This window comes from Elephas maximus, chromosome 2 (assembly GCF_024166365.1).
Source record: "Elephas maximus indicus isolate mEleMax1 chromosome 2, mEleMax1 primary haplotype, whole genome shotgun sequence".
In the NCBI taxonomy this organism is placed as follows: Eukaryota; Metazoa; Chordata; class Mammalia; order Proboscidea; family Elephantidae; genus Elephas; species Elephas maximus.
This window is the reverse complement of record NC_064820.1, coordinates 106753841-106771595: the sequence shown is the minus strand read 5'-3', so window position 1 is coordinate 106771595 and position 17755 is coordinate 106753841.

Sequence of the window (17755 nt, the reverse complement as noted above, 5' to 3'; positions counted from 1 at the left end):
TTCATATCTGTAGGAGATGCCTGGGAGAGATAGCAAGATGGGAGCAAACCTAAAGGTTCAATCTTCTAAGACATGAAATCAAGAGGAATTAAAATGTAATGCATGAATGTGATAGTAACAAAAGCATAGAGGAGCTGGCCTAAAGAGACTCCCTCTGGCCAAATTTGGAACAATATAACTTTGAAATAATAATGCTAATAAGTTATAATGCATTGAGACAAAGCTCTATGAGTCCATAGTGTTAGAGAGAGAAAGAGAGATAAAGCTAGTTTGGCAAGCTATTAACAATTGGTAAATTTAATTTAAAATGCACAAGAATTCATTGTACTGTTCTTTTATCTTTAGTTTTAAAAAATTGCAAAGTAAAATGTTGGGGGGGAAATGGCAATCTTCCTCTTCCAGTAAGAAAATAAAAATATAGGATAATATCAATCATCTTTAAAAATGGCACAATGAGAGACATTACTGTAAAAATGTGATGTTGGAGTTTGAGTAAAGAACTAAAATGTGATCAATCAAAGTGTTTAGATGACATCAAATCGGCTCCAACTCATAGCAACCTTACGCATAACAGAACGAAACACTGCCTGATCCTTCGTCATCCTCACAATTGTTGCTATGTTTGAGCCCACTGTTGCATCCACTGTGTCAGTCCATCTTGTTGAGGATCTTCCTCTTTTTTGCTGACCCTGTACGCTACCAAGCATGATGTGCTTCTGCAGGGATTGGTGCCTCCTGATAACATGGCCAGAGTAAGCGAGATGGAGTCTCACCATCCTCGATTCTAAGGAGCATGCTGGCTGTACTTCCTCCAAGACAAGATTTGTTCATTCTTCTGACTGTCCGATGTATATTCAATATTGTTCACCAACACCACAATTCAAATGTTTCATTTCTCCTTTGATCTTCCTTTTTCATTGTCCAGCTCTTGCATGCATATGAAAAAAAAAAAAAAGGAGATTGAAAATACCACGGCTTGGGTCTGGTACACCCTAGCCATTAAAATGACTTAGTCATCAAAGCTCAGGGTTGAAAAAAGATTAAACAGTCAGACCACATAAGGCCTTCAACTGAGGATTACAGTCATAACTGAAAAGTTTAAACATGAACAGTTTTATTGACATTAACCTTTTTAAAAAAAAATAAGAATGTATAAACAAAAGTGGAGTGGTCTGCTTCTTATCTATGAAAGAGGAATTCAGAGAGCCTCTTGCACTCTTTAAAGCACAGAGTAGTCTGACTGGCCTAGAATTTTTTTGTTAATTTAGCAGTTAAACCACTATCATGGAAATGGGCATATTAGGTACCAACTATGAATGGCATAAGTCATTAAACTCATGTGATTCCCTGCTCATCAAGACACTTTTGTAGATTTTGTTATGGGAAGGGGGACCATGTTGACTAGTAGGTATGCTCTATCCATTTGGCAGATATATTTCTACTGATACTCTGTTAGATACAGTAGTGTCCTCTAGTTTTAGTGAGTATATATGGTTAAATATTTCTAGGTGATTAGGAAAAACTGCGTTTCTGATTTTTTGGACCTCCAAACCTGGGCTACAGAACCTGAGGCATGATGGCCAGACCACAGTAAGGCCTTCAACTGAGGATCCGTTTTATCAAATAGCCAACCCTCCAGGTAACAGACCGGTCTCAAAAAATATTGTTTCTTGTTAAATTTTTTTGAGACTAAGAATGGAACTCAAGCAGAAAGAAAAAAGTGGTTGTATTTTGATGGGAGGAAATGGAAATTCAGAAAGTTTTGTATATCTGAATTATAATTTCATTAATTTAAGTAACCAATATTTATTGAGCACTTAGTACAATACCTGGCAAATAAGAGGTGTTCAATAAATTCTCATTACCTATAATTTCAACTTTCACAAAATTATTTAACTTGAATTTAATAAAGCCTTTAGATTTGATTCCTAGATTGCTAAGATTACTGGGGATGAAGGAACAAGTGAAACACCATCACAAGAAAGGGTCAGACAACATGAGACATTCTAAATGACAACTGAAAGGACTTGAGCAAGTCAGAGTGTCATCAAAAGACATACTGTTGGAGATTGAAAGAGACTGAAGGAATTTAACAAGACGTGTCAGGGTTCAGATAGATCACCTGCAAAGGGACAACTGGAGAAATTTAAATATGGACTGAGTATTACATAATATTAATGAATTATTAATTCTGTTTTTGTTTGCGTGATAATGTCATTTTGGCTATGTGAGATGTTTTTGTCTCTTAAAGAAACATACTGATGTATTAGGATGGAAAGTTATATTTATTTTACTTAAAATACGTCACCATAGGCAAGTGACATGCAATTAACTTTCATCTATAAACTACGGGCAGACTACATATGCCAAAGGTTGTTAAATAGCACTTGGAAGACTATTTAAAAACCCTTCAGACGTAGCTGCTCTTACTTGCAACTGTCTCTATCTCTTATTAGTTGACATGAATATTAGAAATTATTTTTGCATTGGTGAAATAACTAACTAGGAATATTTTCCAGACACACTGGTCCTTGCAGGAAGAGAGTATAACTATCCATCAGGCGCAGCACCTATATGAACGTTTTTCAAACTTTTTTGATCATGATCTACAATATAACATATATTTACAATCCAGTTTATTAAAAGGCATGCACAATACTCAGCTAAAAATTTTCATAGAACAATACTTATGCCTATATGATATACCCTGATGATTTCTATTCTATTTTTTAATGTTGGTTATGACTAATTAAATTTATTTCAGAACTCACTAATAAGTGGTGATCCACAATTAAAAAAAAAAGAAAGAACAGATACATACCCTTCAGGATGGCACCCTAAGTTTAAGGTTTCAATCAGTCCTGCACAGAGACCTTACAGAAGATCCTGCCGTCTGACTCAGAATAAAACATTAGCTGAATTCTGCTGCTAGCATGTTATTACATTGAGTAAAAGCTTCCATACAAGATGCTTCTCAGAGGACACAAAGACACAGAGCTGAACTTCACTGAGTCCGTTGTGGCAATTGTCCAAACACGTGGCATGACTGTTTTGGTGTCTGCATGCTAATAAAAGTTTGCCGAGTTTCAAAATGCAGTCTGAGGCTTGCTTTAATTCTTTTATCGTAATACATCATTTTGTACCTTGATTGTGGGAAGATAGTCTTCACCTACCTGTAACTATTGGAAGTCATGAACTACCTAACTACCAAAGGAACATGCCCGTGAACAAAAAATGTAGCTTATGTCATTCTGATATAGCATCTAATGGACTTCAATAAGTAACTTCAGGCAACCATACATGTAAATACTGTACTGAGTGCAAAAACAAAGGTTGAACAGACGGAACTGTCCTCAAAGAACTTATATTATGTAAAGACAAAAATCAAGACCTTAAAAATTGAGTTTTGTCTAATTTAAATTAAGGGAACTTTCAGAAAATGGTTAATTATTCTTTTATTTAATATTATAGACAGAGTAGCATGTGGATATCTATTTTCAGTCTAAAATTTAGCACTCAGTTTAACTTCAAATAGTTCAATTCCAAATTCCTTACCTTATTTTTACTTACAAGTGCATCACACTTTCTAAAACAAATTCTTATTATCTTTTTAACATCAAAAGTATATTTATGTTTGTTCTTTGAAGATAATCACAAAACATATTAAACCTATAATTCTCACCAAAGTTAAATAACAAAGGATGTTTTACAGGGCCAGGAGTTACATCTTATTAACTGATCATAAATCATTGCTTGCTATTTGTATGCTAATTCTGAAAAAGGCTAAGAAAAAAAATCTCAGATCCTTTGTTCAAAAAGTATGCCTGGTACTGAATCTTGTCAAAATAACTTCCAGCTTTGTGGAAGCATAAAAGGAAGAAGCTGTTTCGTATTAGATCATTCAGGACTTAACTTGTCACACTTGCAGAGTAAGCAAGATATTTAAAAAAAATCAAAGGTCAGATGTCATACTTTCCTGGTCAAGCAATGACTTGTTTTAAGATTCCCTTGTTACAATTTGTTAGAGCATTGTGGCTTTCAATTTTCTACTAAAAATTAACCCATTATTCATGAAATGGTTTAGATAAGTAAACAACATTTATTTTAATTTAGAGTGAATTCCATGGTATTTAAATATAGACTTACCCCATTTTACGTAATAGGCCTGCTCCTGAAAAATTGTCCAAACGTCAAATATTTGTGACGTATATATCGTAACTTCACCAGGAGTCTTTATGTAAAAGAATAATATCTAAACTACACACACACATGCTTATATAATACAAAAAAAAAAAATCATTTACCCTTAATGTTATATGCTTTTAGATATTAACTTTATTCTTTAATATATTTCAGTGCTTCTGAAATTTCTAAATAAGATAATACACAACTTTTGAAGTTCATTATTCCAGCTAAACAAATGAGAATTTAAATTAGGGATATTTCATTTTTTTAATTAATTAATTTGTTTATTGTGCTTTAAGTGAAAGTTTACAAATCAAGTCAGTCTCTCATACAAAAAGCTATACACACCTTGCTATGTACTCCTAGCTGCTCTCCCCCTAATGAGACAGCACATTCCTCCTCTCCTCCCTGTATTCCCCATGTCCATTCAATCAGCTCCTGTTCCCCTCTTCCTTCTCATCTTGCTTCCAGACAGTTGCCCACGTAGTCTCATGTGTCTACTTGAGCCAAGAAGTTCATTCCTCGTCAGTGTCATTATCTATCTTATAGTCCAGATCAATCCCCGTCTGAAGAGTTGGCTTTGGGAATAGTTCCAGTCCTGGGCTAACAAAGGGTCTGGGGACCATGACCTCCAGGGTCCCTCTAGTCTCAGTAAGACCATTAAGCGTGGTCTTTTTACGAGAATTTGAGATCTGCTTTCCACTCCTCTCCTGCTCCATCGGGAATTCTCTCCTGTGTTCCCTCTCAGGGTAGTCATCGGCGGTAGCTGGGCATCACCTAGTTCTTCCAGTCTCAGGCTAATGTAGTCTCTGGTTTATGTGGCCCTTTCTGTCTCTTGGGCTCATCTTTACCATATGTCTTTGGTATTCTTCATTCTTCTTTGCTCCAGGTGGGTTGAGATCAATTGATGCATCTTAGATGGCCGCTTGCTAGCTTTGAAGACCCCAGACAATTCTCACCAAAGTGGGATGCAAAATGTTTTCTTAATACATTTTGCTATGCCAGTTGACCTAGACGTCCCCTGAAACCATGGTCCTTAAAACCCTGTCCCTGCTACTCCAGCCTTCGAAGTGTTCAGTTGTAGTCAGGAAACTGCTTTTGGTTTAGTCCAGTTATGTTGGCCTCTCCTATATTGTATGTTGTCTTTCCCTTTACGTAAAATAGTTCTAGTCTACTATCTAATTAGTGAATACCCCTCTTTCTCCCACCACACCCTCATAATCATCAAAGAGTATTTTCTTCTGTGTTTAAACTTTTTCTAGAGTTCTTGTAATAGTGATCTCATACAATATTTGTCCTTTTGCAACTAATTTCGCTCAGCATAATGCCTTCCAGATTGTTCCATGTTATATTTCATAGATCCATCATTGTTCTTAATCATTGCATAGTATTCCATTATGTGAATATATAAATTATGGATATGTCTTATATAAGAGTTATGAGCCAATGTACAAGTGAACAACAGTTTCATTTCTTCTGTAACATCTGCAAAATTTAACATTGTTAAGGCCAGCTGAAGACAGGTTGATATTTTTCCTCCAAGCAATATCACCATTATTTAGGTTGCTTCCCCCAGAGAAGAGCGATGTTTTTAGATATGTCCATATAGTCGAGTTTTTCTCCAGAGCTAAGAAAGAGCAGAAGCAGCTTGCAGACCATCCAATGATTCCCTTTTTATTACAACTTTCTTTTTCACAGAGTAAATTGTAATTACTAACATTTGCAGTAGCATTTAAAGGAAAACATAAAGCACAATTTCAAGAAACAGGAGATTGGGGGATGTTTTCTAAGATAACCAGTTTTAAGGTAGATAATGGATTTCATTCAACTTGAGCCTTTTTTTTAGACCCTTTCCGCTTTAATGTACTTCCTGAAGATCCCTTCCTTTGGGCATCTGATGGTGTTAATTGCGCTGTTGCCTAAATTGCCCTTAGCAAGAAAATCCTGTGTTTAACTGGTCTATAATCTTCACCAACTTCACGTCTCCACCCAGTATTTGCCTTGAGAAAAAAAATGCTTAGGACCTGGAGAGTTTTTCTCCGCTCCTTACTGAGTTTTGTCCACTCAAAAACTGCACAGATCGTGTACTAGATGATAAGTTCCCAAGCATACCTGTCCTTTTTTCTAATTAGTAAAAGAATTATCCTTGACAATCTCTTCCTGAGCATTCCTTATCGGTTTAGTATTTTATTCTTACTAAATAATTTTTTGGTTTCTCTTAAAAAAATAGGTCTTAAAGAGCCCAAACATTTCTTTTTCTTGTGTCATGCCTGTGTTCATAATATCTTCAAAATAGATTGAGAAAGAGAGTGCTTATTTGCTTTTTTATCATATTTTTACTCTAAAATGCACATACTTCTGATGGGAAATCAAAGCCAAACCCATTGTTGTCAAGTCAGTTCTGACTTATAGCCACCTAGTGGCACAGAGTAGAACTGCCCCACACAGCTTACAAGGAGCAGCTGATGGACTAGAACTGCCAACCTTTTGGTTAGCAGCCATACCTCTTAACCACATTGAGTCAAAGGCAATGGGGTCTCATGGAAAGCTAATAAAAATCATTCATTATTGCATGATTCAAAGATAACCACTAATAAAATTTGCATTGTATGTATCTTTCCTTTTTTTTTTTTTTTGCTTAATTTGTTTTTTTTAAGTCATATTATACATATATTCTCTTAGTCTGTTTTCCTCCAGCAATGTATTGTTAATATCTGCCCATATAAAAAGAATGTTCTACAATGATTTTAATGGAATCATAGTAATAAGGGTGTTTTTAAGGGACTGTACAGTATTCATCATATGCCTGTCTTCAGAGGTAAACAACAACAAAATCCCTAGCAACAAAAAGTATATTGAGATTTTTTGCATTTTTATATATCAAAGCAATTTTTTTTTTTTCCAAATACCTACTATCGGCATCTTACATATCGGAAAAACAAAGATAAGCAAAGAGTCTTTAGACCAATTAAAAGATAGATAAGAGAGTCAAAGATTGCTTTTCTGTGAGCTGGGTAGTACTACGACAGCGATAGGCCTAAGGTGCTCCAGAAGCAGACAGAAGAGCATCTAAGTCAGACTGAGGGTCACCAGTTAAGTGACACTAAAATTGTGAAGGACCAGGGGGAAAGACATTGCAGAATGAAGAAACAGCATAAGCAAAATACTGCTTAGAAACATTAAGAAAGCATTTCACAAACTGGCTCAGTTATAAGAACCAGTTAACGACATTTATTTAACATACAGATTCCCAAGCCCCTGCCCTGGAGGTTCCAATTCAATACGTTTAGGGCCAGGCCAAGAGCTGCATGCTTAACGATGACCAAGAGAAGTTTAGGTATAGACAAGGCTATAAAACATTTCTAGTCCTGCCAGCTGGATAGCCTAGTTGTTTTACAGTATGAAAGGAAGGAAGTGGTCATCAGTAAGGCTTGGAAAGTAGCCAAATAAACACAGAATGAGTGGGTTAAGTTTTGAAGCTTAGTCTGAAAGATAAAGGACTGAATCTGATCTCGCAGATGAGATTAGCATTTTAAAAAGATCACTCCGTGAAAAATGAAGTGCAACATGGGAAGAAAGCTGGTCTTGAGGAAGCTAATGTAGTAGTGTAGGTGAGAAATTAAGAAGACCTTAATCAAAAGAGTGGTAATGAGTGTAGATAGAGGAGAAGAAGAGATATTTAGAAGTAGATGCCACAGATGACTAGCTGTTAGATATAAGTGAGTGTGACCTAGGAAAGCTCCCATGGAAATGAACGGCTGGATAAGAGATGTGTCGTTCATCAAAATACAGCATTCAAGTAGAAGAGCAGGTCTGGGAGAAAGGAGAAAGTTCACTTTTAGATACACTGAATTTTATTGGATATTTCAGTGTGGAATTCAGTCTAAAACTCAAGAGAAAGATTTGACAGGAGGTATAGTTTGTGATATAACAATGGTGGAAGTTAAGGCCCTGCATCTGAATAGAGAAGAGCTATTAAGCCATGGGAAAGCCAACACTTGATGTTCAAGCAGAAAAAAAGGAACCTATAATGGAGGCTTAGAAGGAGTGTAAAAAAAATTTTAAAAAGGAAAGAATAGTGTCGTAGAAATCAAAGGAGGAGAAGGACTTAAGAAGGAGAAAATTGTTCATCAGTCATATCATATGGAAGTCAATAGTGAACGTATCAAAAAACTTTTCAACAAAATTCTGGGATCAAAATCTAGCCATAGTAAGTTGGCAAGCAAATAAGGAGATGAAGGGAGGAGAAGTATAAGCAATAAGTGAATACTATTATTTTAAGGAGCTTGACTACAAAAAAAGCAGGGTAGTAGAGGGACATGGGAAGGTCAAGAGAGATGAACTCAAAAACCAAACCCACTGCTGTCGAGTCTATTCTGACTCATAGCAGCCCTATAGGACAGAGAATAACTGCCCCATAGGGCTTTCAAGGAGTGGTTGGTGGATTGGAACTGAGAAGTTTTGATTAGCAGTTGAACACTTAAATACTGGGCTACCAGGACTACCAAGAGAGAAGAAGGTAGCTATTTATTCTTGTCTCCCCCGAATCCATTCCTTTTGATGATAATTCTAACCTTCCTTTGGGGACCATCCGTTTTTCTGTTTCCAGTGGGCCAGGCCAATCAAATGATTCCCTCCTAGGAGCTAATCTTGAGTGGCAAAACACATGGAGGGAAGGTATTGAATGTGAGTTTGTACATGAAGATGATCACAAAGAGAAGGTCCACAGTTTCATTTTTTAATGGCTCTGAGTCTTCTGCCTCAGGAGGTTTAGGTGTTTAGCGTTTTCTTGTATGCTATGAGTTTTAGCAGTATCTTTCCAATAAATTCTTTTTTTTTTCAATAAGCTACTCTGAGTTAGTTTCTTTCATTTTAGTTAAAGATTCTAATCTGATAAGGTAGTCTTGTTCTATAATTTTCATTTTTGATGAAATAAACCATTGTTCTGCTTTTTTTCTAAGGTAAAAGAGGGGGAGATGACTGATATAATAATGTTGCTGAGTAGACAGGAGGGGATGAAATCCAAGCATCAGGTTGAGGAATGGGCCTTAAGTTGGATACTTCTTCCATCAGGAAGGATGGCTACAGATGCCAATAAGCTTATAAGAGGAAAAGGAAGAGGCAGTTCCCTCATGCACTGGGCAGAATCCTCATCTGCTGAGAGTAAGAAGAGTTGGTAGTAGGAAGGGGATGTGAAAGAAAAGAGAAGAGTCTGGAATAGCTACTGTGGGTTGATCAGACACATACTGACCATAACAGAAAACCCAGTTTAAGTCAGAAAGCAGTGATGTGTAGTGACATGTATTTGCACATCTGTGTGATTTTTCTGCAGAAACTCTCAGCTGCTCATTTCGAGCCAGAGAAAAAGGATGGCTAGATTGACAGATGAAAGTAATACTTTAAGCATGATTTAAGTAGTGGACACCAGTGTCTAGTACTGGTCAGTGGGAAATGTGAAGACAGAAGAGGCTGATTGATTAGGAGAAAATGGAAGACTCAAAACACAAGGGGTCATGAGGTCAAAGAGCAAGCATAGTTCAAGTAAGGTCAAGAAAGTTACCAAAAACAAATAGTGGAGAGAAGCAGATGACTTGCCTAAACATGATGCTTGAATCTGGATCTCCCTACTGACGGAGAATTCACTCCCATCCATCTTCAGAATGCTCTGTCACATAATTCTTCCTGTTTTTCTTTTACCCACAGGCTGGATGACCACTTGGTGGGGCTCTTGTAGAGAGAACATCAGGTTGTTGGTTGAATATTAAGATCCCCTGCAAAACTGAGATTCTATGAAATCATGCAGTTTAGTTTAGTCTAGTCCATTAAGTGGTGGACTTATGATAAACACTTTTTTTTTTTTCATTTTTGTGAGCTATCCATCTCCTATTGCTTTCAATAGAACAATAACATAGCTTCTGGTACTCTGAGCAACCAAGATTTTAGAAGTTTCTTTGACCTTAACATTTGCTAATACTACCAGCTGAAATACTACCAGCTGAAATCCTGGTGGCATAGTGGTTTAAGAGCCCAGGCTGCTAGCCAAAAGGTTGGCAGTTTGAATCCACCAGCCACTCCGTGGAAACCCTATGGGGCAGTTCTACTCTGTCCTATAGGGTCACTATGAGTCGGAATCAACGCTACAGCAATGGGTTTGGTGTTTTTTGTTTATACTTTTTTTTTTTTTTTTTACTAGCCAGTGGTTAACAGCTCAGCTGCTAACCAAAAGGCTGGCAGTTCGAATCCACCAGCCACTCCTTGAAAACTCTAGGGGGCAGTTCTACTCTGTCCTATAGGGTCACTATAAGTCAGCATTGACTCGATATCAATAGGTTTGGTTTTTTTGTTTGTTTTTTCAGTATACTACCAGCATAGACCTAATTCTTTTCTACTCATCCTTCACTCCCTTCCTGCTCTTCCTTCACTAATAGTAGAGAGGATTTTTCATTCTGTTTAAGAGGGAATTTTTTAAAGTGATGTAATTAAGGCACTGCTCCTTTAGGCTTAATCTATTAATAATACCTTCAATCTCTTTTACCTCACAGGTTTAAAATTTTTTCTGACTGTTGCTTGGTGCCACCCCTTTTACTACAGACTTAGAAACAATGATCTCTTTCATAAATTGCCACATACTTTTTTATTCTGTAGCAGCCATGTATTAAAACTGTAAGGCTAATAATTACCAGTACGAAGAGGGACATTATCTGCTGTGATTTCTTATTCAGTTTTACTTTGAAAGTGTCTTAACTGGTTAACATACTTGAATACTATCGACTGTCCCATTGCCATAGACTACTTATTCTCCTATCCTTGGTGTAGTCTGCAAAAGTGTGCTTTTATCTCTGCAAGGAGAGAGTGTGGCTGAATTGCTGCAGGTCCATCACTATGACTGGCAAATCATATGGTTTTATTACAAGGTGTTCATAGTTTCATCTTGGTTTCTGACCTACAGCATGCACTTTCTTCTAATGAAGTGTGAGAAAGGGAAGAAAATATAGTTATAATAATAACATTGCAGGAAAATATTTGTGATACTCCTCACAATTGGCACATAGTGGTTGAAAATTATTAGACTGGAAAACCACTTGTTTGATAAGCTGCAAAGACTTCCTAAAATGGGCAGAAGGTTGGGTGAAAGCTTCTCTGTGGTTCCTTCCAGCTCTGAGAGTTTCTATTCGAAATATCAACTTAATTAAATTATAGTGCCTGTCAACAATCTAAGGAAAAATGTTTGATCGAAGTGTACAATTCAGCCTTATTATCTTAAAGCGGATGCGGCAGAATATAACATTATCAGTGCAAAAAGAAAGTAAGCCACATACCTGCATGATAACAGGAACAGAGAAAAAGGAACTGATTACATAACATGTGAAGATATTCTTCAGTTACCTGAAGATGCATTAAAATCATATTATCTCGGATTTCAATTCTATGATAAAGACAACCATTATGCCCCTTCATTAAAATAAGAGAGAAATGGTTATGGAGGTTTTAAAATTTGACCTATGTCATAGAGTTGAACTAGGAGTAATTCCAGTCTTCTTGATGTCCAGGACAGGGAATGTTCCAATTCTCAAAACTTGCCATTCCATTCAAGGGTTGGACTTGATTTCGTCAGCACCGAGAACTGAGTGCGTCCTTTGGACTCCCGGTCCCTGCACTGAGAATCTACCAGGCCTGAGGAAGATTAACAACAAGGACTTTCCCCCAGAACCGACAGAGAAGGAAAGCATTCCCCAGGAGCTGGCTCCCTGAATTTGGACTTCTAACCTCCTAAACTGTGAGAGGAGCCCTGGTGGCACAGCAGTTAAGTGCTATAACTGCTAACCAAAAGGTCGGCAGTTCCAATCCACCAGCCACTCCTTGGAAACCCTATAGGGCAGTTCTACTCTGTCCAATAGGGTCACTGTGAGTTGGAATCAACTTGACTGCAACAGACAACAGGTTAGCTGGTTGAGAGAATAAATTTGTTTGTTAAAGCCATTCACTTGCTGTAGTTCTGTTATAGTAGCACTAGAAAACTAAGACATGCACTGAGACAGAAACATTATCACTCATGTAACCAAAAGGTTGGCACTCCAAACCTACACAGTGGCTCCATGGGAGAAAGATACGATGATCTGCTTCCATAAAGAATGTCGGCAGAAAACCCTACGGGGCAGTTCTGCTCTGTCACATGCAGTCACTGTGAACCTTAATTGACTTGATGGCACCTAACAACAACAATATTCTGCAAAAATGCATAACCTGGATCTAATCATGAGGAAACACCAGGAAATCTAAATTAATGTACATTCTAACCTGGGGTTAGAAAACCAAAAGGGAAGAACACATTTCATTTCTCAAGCTAAAAGAACTGAAGAAAAAATTCAAACCTCAAGACATAATATTAAAGATTCTGTGGGGAAAATATTGGACGACACAGGAAGCATCAAAATAAGATGGAAAGAATACACAGAGTCACTGTACCAAAAAGAATTGGTTGACATTTAACCATTTCAAGGGGTAGCATATGATCAAGAACTGAGGTACTGAAGGAAGAAATCCAACCTGCACTGAAGGCACTGGTGAAAAACAAGACTCCAAGAATTGATGGAAAAGCAATTGAGATGTTTCAACAAACGGATGCAGTGCTAGAGATGCTCACTCATCTATGCCAAGAAATTTGGAAGACAGCTACCTGGCCAACTGACCAGAAGAGATTGATATTTGTGCCCATTCCAAAGAAAGATGATCCAACAGATTACGGGAATTATTGAACAATTTGTCGTTAATATCACATGCAAGCAAAATTTTGCAAAAGATAATTCAGAAACGGTTGCAGCAGTACATCAACAGGAAACTATCAGAAAGTCAGGCCGAATTCAGAAGAGGACTTGGAATCAGGGGTATTACTGCTGATGTCAGATGGATCCTGGCTGAAAGCAGAGAATACCAGAAAGATGTTTACCTGTGTTTTATTGACTATGAAAAGGCATTTGATAGTGTGGATCATAACGAATTATGGATAACTTGGCAAAGAATGGGAATTCCAGAATACTTAATGGTGTTCATGTGGAACCTGTGTATATACCAAGAGGCAGTCGTTCAAACAGAACAAAGGGATGTTTCGTGGTTTAAAGTAAAGAAAGGTGTGCATGAGGGTTGTATCCTTTTATTATACTTATTCAATTTGTATGATGAGCAAATAACCCAAGAAGCTGGACTATGTGAAGAAGAATGCTGCATCAGGATTGGAGAAAGACTCATTAACAACCTGCAATATGCAGATGACACAACCTTAGTTGCTGAAAGTGAAGAGGACTTGAAGTACTTACTGATGAAGATCAAAGCCTTCAGTATGAATTACACCTCAACATAAAGGAAACAAAAATCCTTACACTGGACCAATAAGCAACAACATGATAAGCAGAGAAATATTGAAATTTTCAATGATTTTATTCTACTTGGATTCACAGTCAACACCCTTGGAAATGGTAGTCAGGAAATCAAATGATTTGCATTGCGCAAACCTGCTGCAAAAGACCTCTTTTAAAGTGTTAAAAGCAAAGATGTCACTTTGAGGACTAAGGTACGCCTGAGATCCCAGCCACAGTATTTTCAATTGCCTCATATACATGTGAAAACTGGACAATGAATAAGGGAGACTGAAGAAGAATTGATGCCTTTGAATTACGGTGTTAGGGAACAATATTAAATATATCATGGACTGCCAGGAGAATGAACAAATCTGTCTTGGAAGATGTACAGCTAAAATGCTCACTAGAAGCGAGGATGGCGAGACTTTGTCTCATGTATTTTGGACATGTTTTCAAGAGGGACCGGTTCCTGGAGAAGGATATCATACCTGGTAAAGCAGAGAATCAGTGAAAAAGAGGAAGACCCTCAACAAGATGAACTGACACAGTGGCTGCAACAACCGGCTCAAGCATAACGATTGTGAGGATGGCGAAGGACCGGGCAGTGTTTTGTTCTTCTGTATACAGGGTCACCATGAGTTGGAACCGACTCAAGGGCACCTAACAACAACGTCTACAAAATAAATGCCCTGAACTCTTAAAAAATATACCAATGTCATGAAATAAAGAGAATGACTGAGGGACACTTCCAGATCAAAGGAGACAAAAGAGAAATAAAAATTAAAAGCAATGTGTGATTCTTTTGGTTCCTGAAACAGAAAAGAAAAAGAAAGCCATAAAAGGCATGATAACAAAATTTTGCAAAATTTTAATAGGCTCTCTTGATTAATATATTGTATCAATGTTAAATTTCCTGATTTTGATAATTTTACTATGTTTTTTTTTTTTATATAAGTGAAGATCCTTATTTGTAGAAAATGCACACTGAAGTATTTAGGAACCAACCCTATAGTACTATGTCTGCAACTTACTCTCAAATGGTTTAGAAAACTATATATATATACAGAAAGAGAGAGAGAAAGATAAATCAAAGTTAAATGTGACAAAATGGTAACAATGGGTGAACCTGGGGGAAGTATACAGGAGTTCCTTGGGCTATTCTTGCAACTTTCCTGTAAGTTTGAAACTATTTCAAAACAAAAAGTTTAAAAAACTAAGCTCTGGCTTAGATGGAATTACACTGAGGGTTCAAAAGACTTACATTCTAGTCTAAATCACTGATTCTTATTAAGTTTCAGTTTTCTTACCTGGAACAAAATGTATAGGATTGTTGTAAGGACTCGCTAAACTAATATGCAAAAGAGGTTTGAAGATTTAAAATAATATACAATTTGCACAGCCTTGTTAGAAATAAGAGTCTGACATATGAAAAAAAAAAAAATACATGGGGTGCTGGATCATGTATAATCTGAGCAGCGGCAGACATATCCAGAGAGGCAGAGGAATGAGTGGAGTAAACTGAAAGAAGGTAGCATTTTAGGCCTTTTTCAGCTACCAACTCCCATATCCCATACTGATTCCCTTCAACAAGCTTTTATTATCTACTGTATGCTAGGCTATGCATTAGGTATTAGCATTGCAAGGACATATATGTTTCGTACCCTCAAGGAAATCAGAGCCTATCGGGGATACGACTACAAAAATAAAAATCTACAATAGGTTCAGTTAAGAAATGTCTACAGAAAGACAAAGAAACCAGTAAATCTGCAAGATATAAGAGAAAATTTCTGACAGGAAGTAATACTTGAACTGAGCCTCAATGAACGATGAGGTCACTTCAAAATAAAAAAAGAGCATTTCAGCAAAGAGAACGATGGTTGAGGAAGGTATGAAAGTACCTCATGTGTTTAGTTTCTTGCCAGTTCTCAGCTTCCTGTGTGAGGGCCTCCCCATATTATCTTTCCTAACCTAACACCCATGATGACATGAGACTTCCTCCCTTTTTATTTCTTCTCTGTCACCAACCTTGAAATTTTAACATATACTCGTATACTGGATGGCCCTCCACAGTAGTGAAGAATGAATGGAACCTCCTGATAAAAGTTCTTTTTTTTTTTAAATGTTGATTCATTTTCTTAACTCTCATTTTGGATTCCAAGAAGGTTATGGAGTTTTTAAAAATGGAGAGGCAGCAAACATCTGCATCCCATGCAGTTCTCTTCCTTGAGTTGGGATTTTTTTTTTCATAGAACATTTTGATTAATGGTGCAAATTAGTCTAATTACTGAGTCAAGCTAAAGCTCTCAGTCATTAGGTCAAAGAATACACATGCTGTGGAAAGAAAAAGAAGCAAGACTCCTCACAAAGCCACTAGAAACTATTTTCGTTACTCATAAGATGATTTGTTTAGTCTCGAAAACAGCAAGATATGCCTCGATTTAGGACAAAAGTGAAACACACCTCTGTGGTTAATAATTTCACTTGCAACGAGGGAGTTTGAAGCCCATAACGGACACACTCCACTGCCTATACAGATAGGTAGAAGTGGAGTTTCGATTTCAATTTTGCTCTCTCTTTCTCTGAAATGATTCTAGCTTCTGCTTTTGAACAAACAGTGACAGTTTCTGATCCCTGTTTCACCGCCAGAGAAGACCAAATTGAGAACTTGTTTTTGAGACAGGAAATGCTGGTGAAACTCCTAGTTCTGTCAGTACTTTCTAAGCAAATTTAGGAACACTGCTTCCATTCTCTCTTGGAGGTCCTCATCAATACAAGACGCTCATTGGAATCTGGAAGCTAGTACAATCCAGACCCTGGGCATCAATAGTCCAATCCTCTGATTTTACGCACGGGAAAAACTAAAATATAGTATTACTGACATTTTGTATACTAGGTAATCTCTGAAAAGTACTCTAATCACCTTGGAAGAATGATAAACTTGAAAGGCAATGCTAGAGCTAACCTACTCCAACTCTCTGCAATATATATATATGGACGAAGAATTACGTGCAGGACACAGGGAATGAAGATGGGCATTCTGGGCCTTTTGTTTTGGAAGATCATCAAAATGCAAACCGTTAGAGCAATTTTAGCACTACGGCCTTTGGCTGTCAGTTTATTATTAAAATAAGTCATATTTTATGCATACAAAAAAATTTGCCTTCTCTTTTGCTCTCTTCACAAATGCAATTTGTCTGAGTAAGATCTCCCTGGACTCAGTTAAATTGGGCCACCTCTGGCTTTTTTGGGTTAGTCTATCACTCTCAGGGCTGCCTTTGATGCGGCGTATTTTAAATGTACTTTACCTATAATGATAATGACAGCAGCTGGCAGCAGGGGAGGCAGCAAGGGAGATTTCTCAAAACTGAGGTTTCACAAATTCCCCAGAGGGAGGTATGCTAACACACAGCCACTTGTGGCCTATATTGCTTTTTCTCCCTTAGGATGAGAGGCTTTAATTAACGCTATTTAAAGTAAACAGTCCCACAGTGCCACAACTTTATATGCCTTTCCCAGGTAAAACAAATCGACACCCAACAAAGGGGGCCCCTCAGAACTACCACTTACCTGTTCCTTGTCAAATAAATATGTAACTGAATAAGTCTTCCTTTCTTGTAATAAAGTGAACTACAGGGGAATAACTCCCATGACAATGAATACAGAGAGAGAAAGCTGCTTTCTTACTTCTGTAAGATCTCGGCAATTGACTACAATTTAATATTTTGTCCATTGCCTGTTTTCCCTCAATATTTTGTGGCATTTCTAATAAATAACCTAAAATTTTTCAGACTAAAAGGGTCTAAGGTATTTTTTCCAGCACTGAAAAATGTTTGCAATTGTACAATTTAACTAATTTTAGTTATAAGATTAATTGAATTTCGAAAGTCCACTTACTATGACAACTTTAGGTATGAGTGTAGAAAGCTGGAGTCCAGATTGTTTACATCTCATGTGGGAGAACAGTTAAGACTCTATAAAAGCTCAACTCTGTATATTGCACTCCAATGTCTGAGCTTGCACCCAGAATTTCAACTTAAAGAATAATTAAGTTGTGTTGGCAGTGGCAGAATTTTTAACAAGGCATTTAATATTGATGAGAAACTTCTAATATAATGATTCAATGCAAAATAGCTCCAGATGAATAATTTTTGCAGAGCAGAGTTTTCCAGAAATAAAGTTGTTCTTAAGTGAGAATGATGTCATAATTAGGCCAC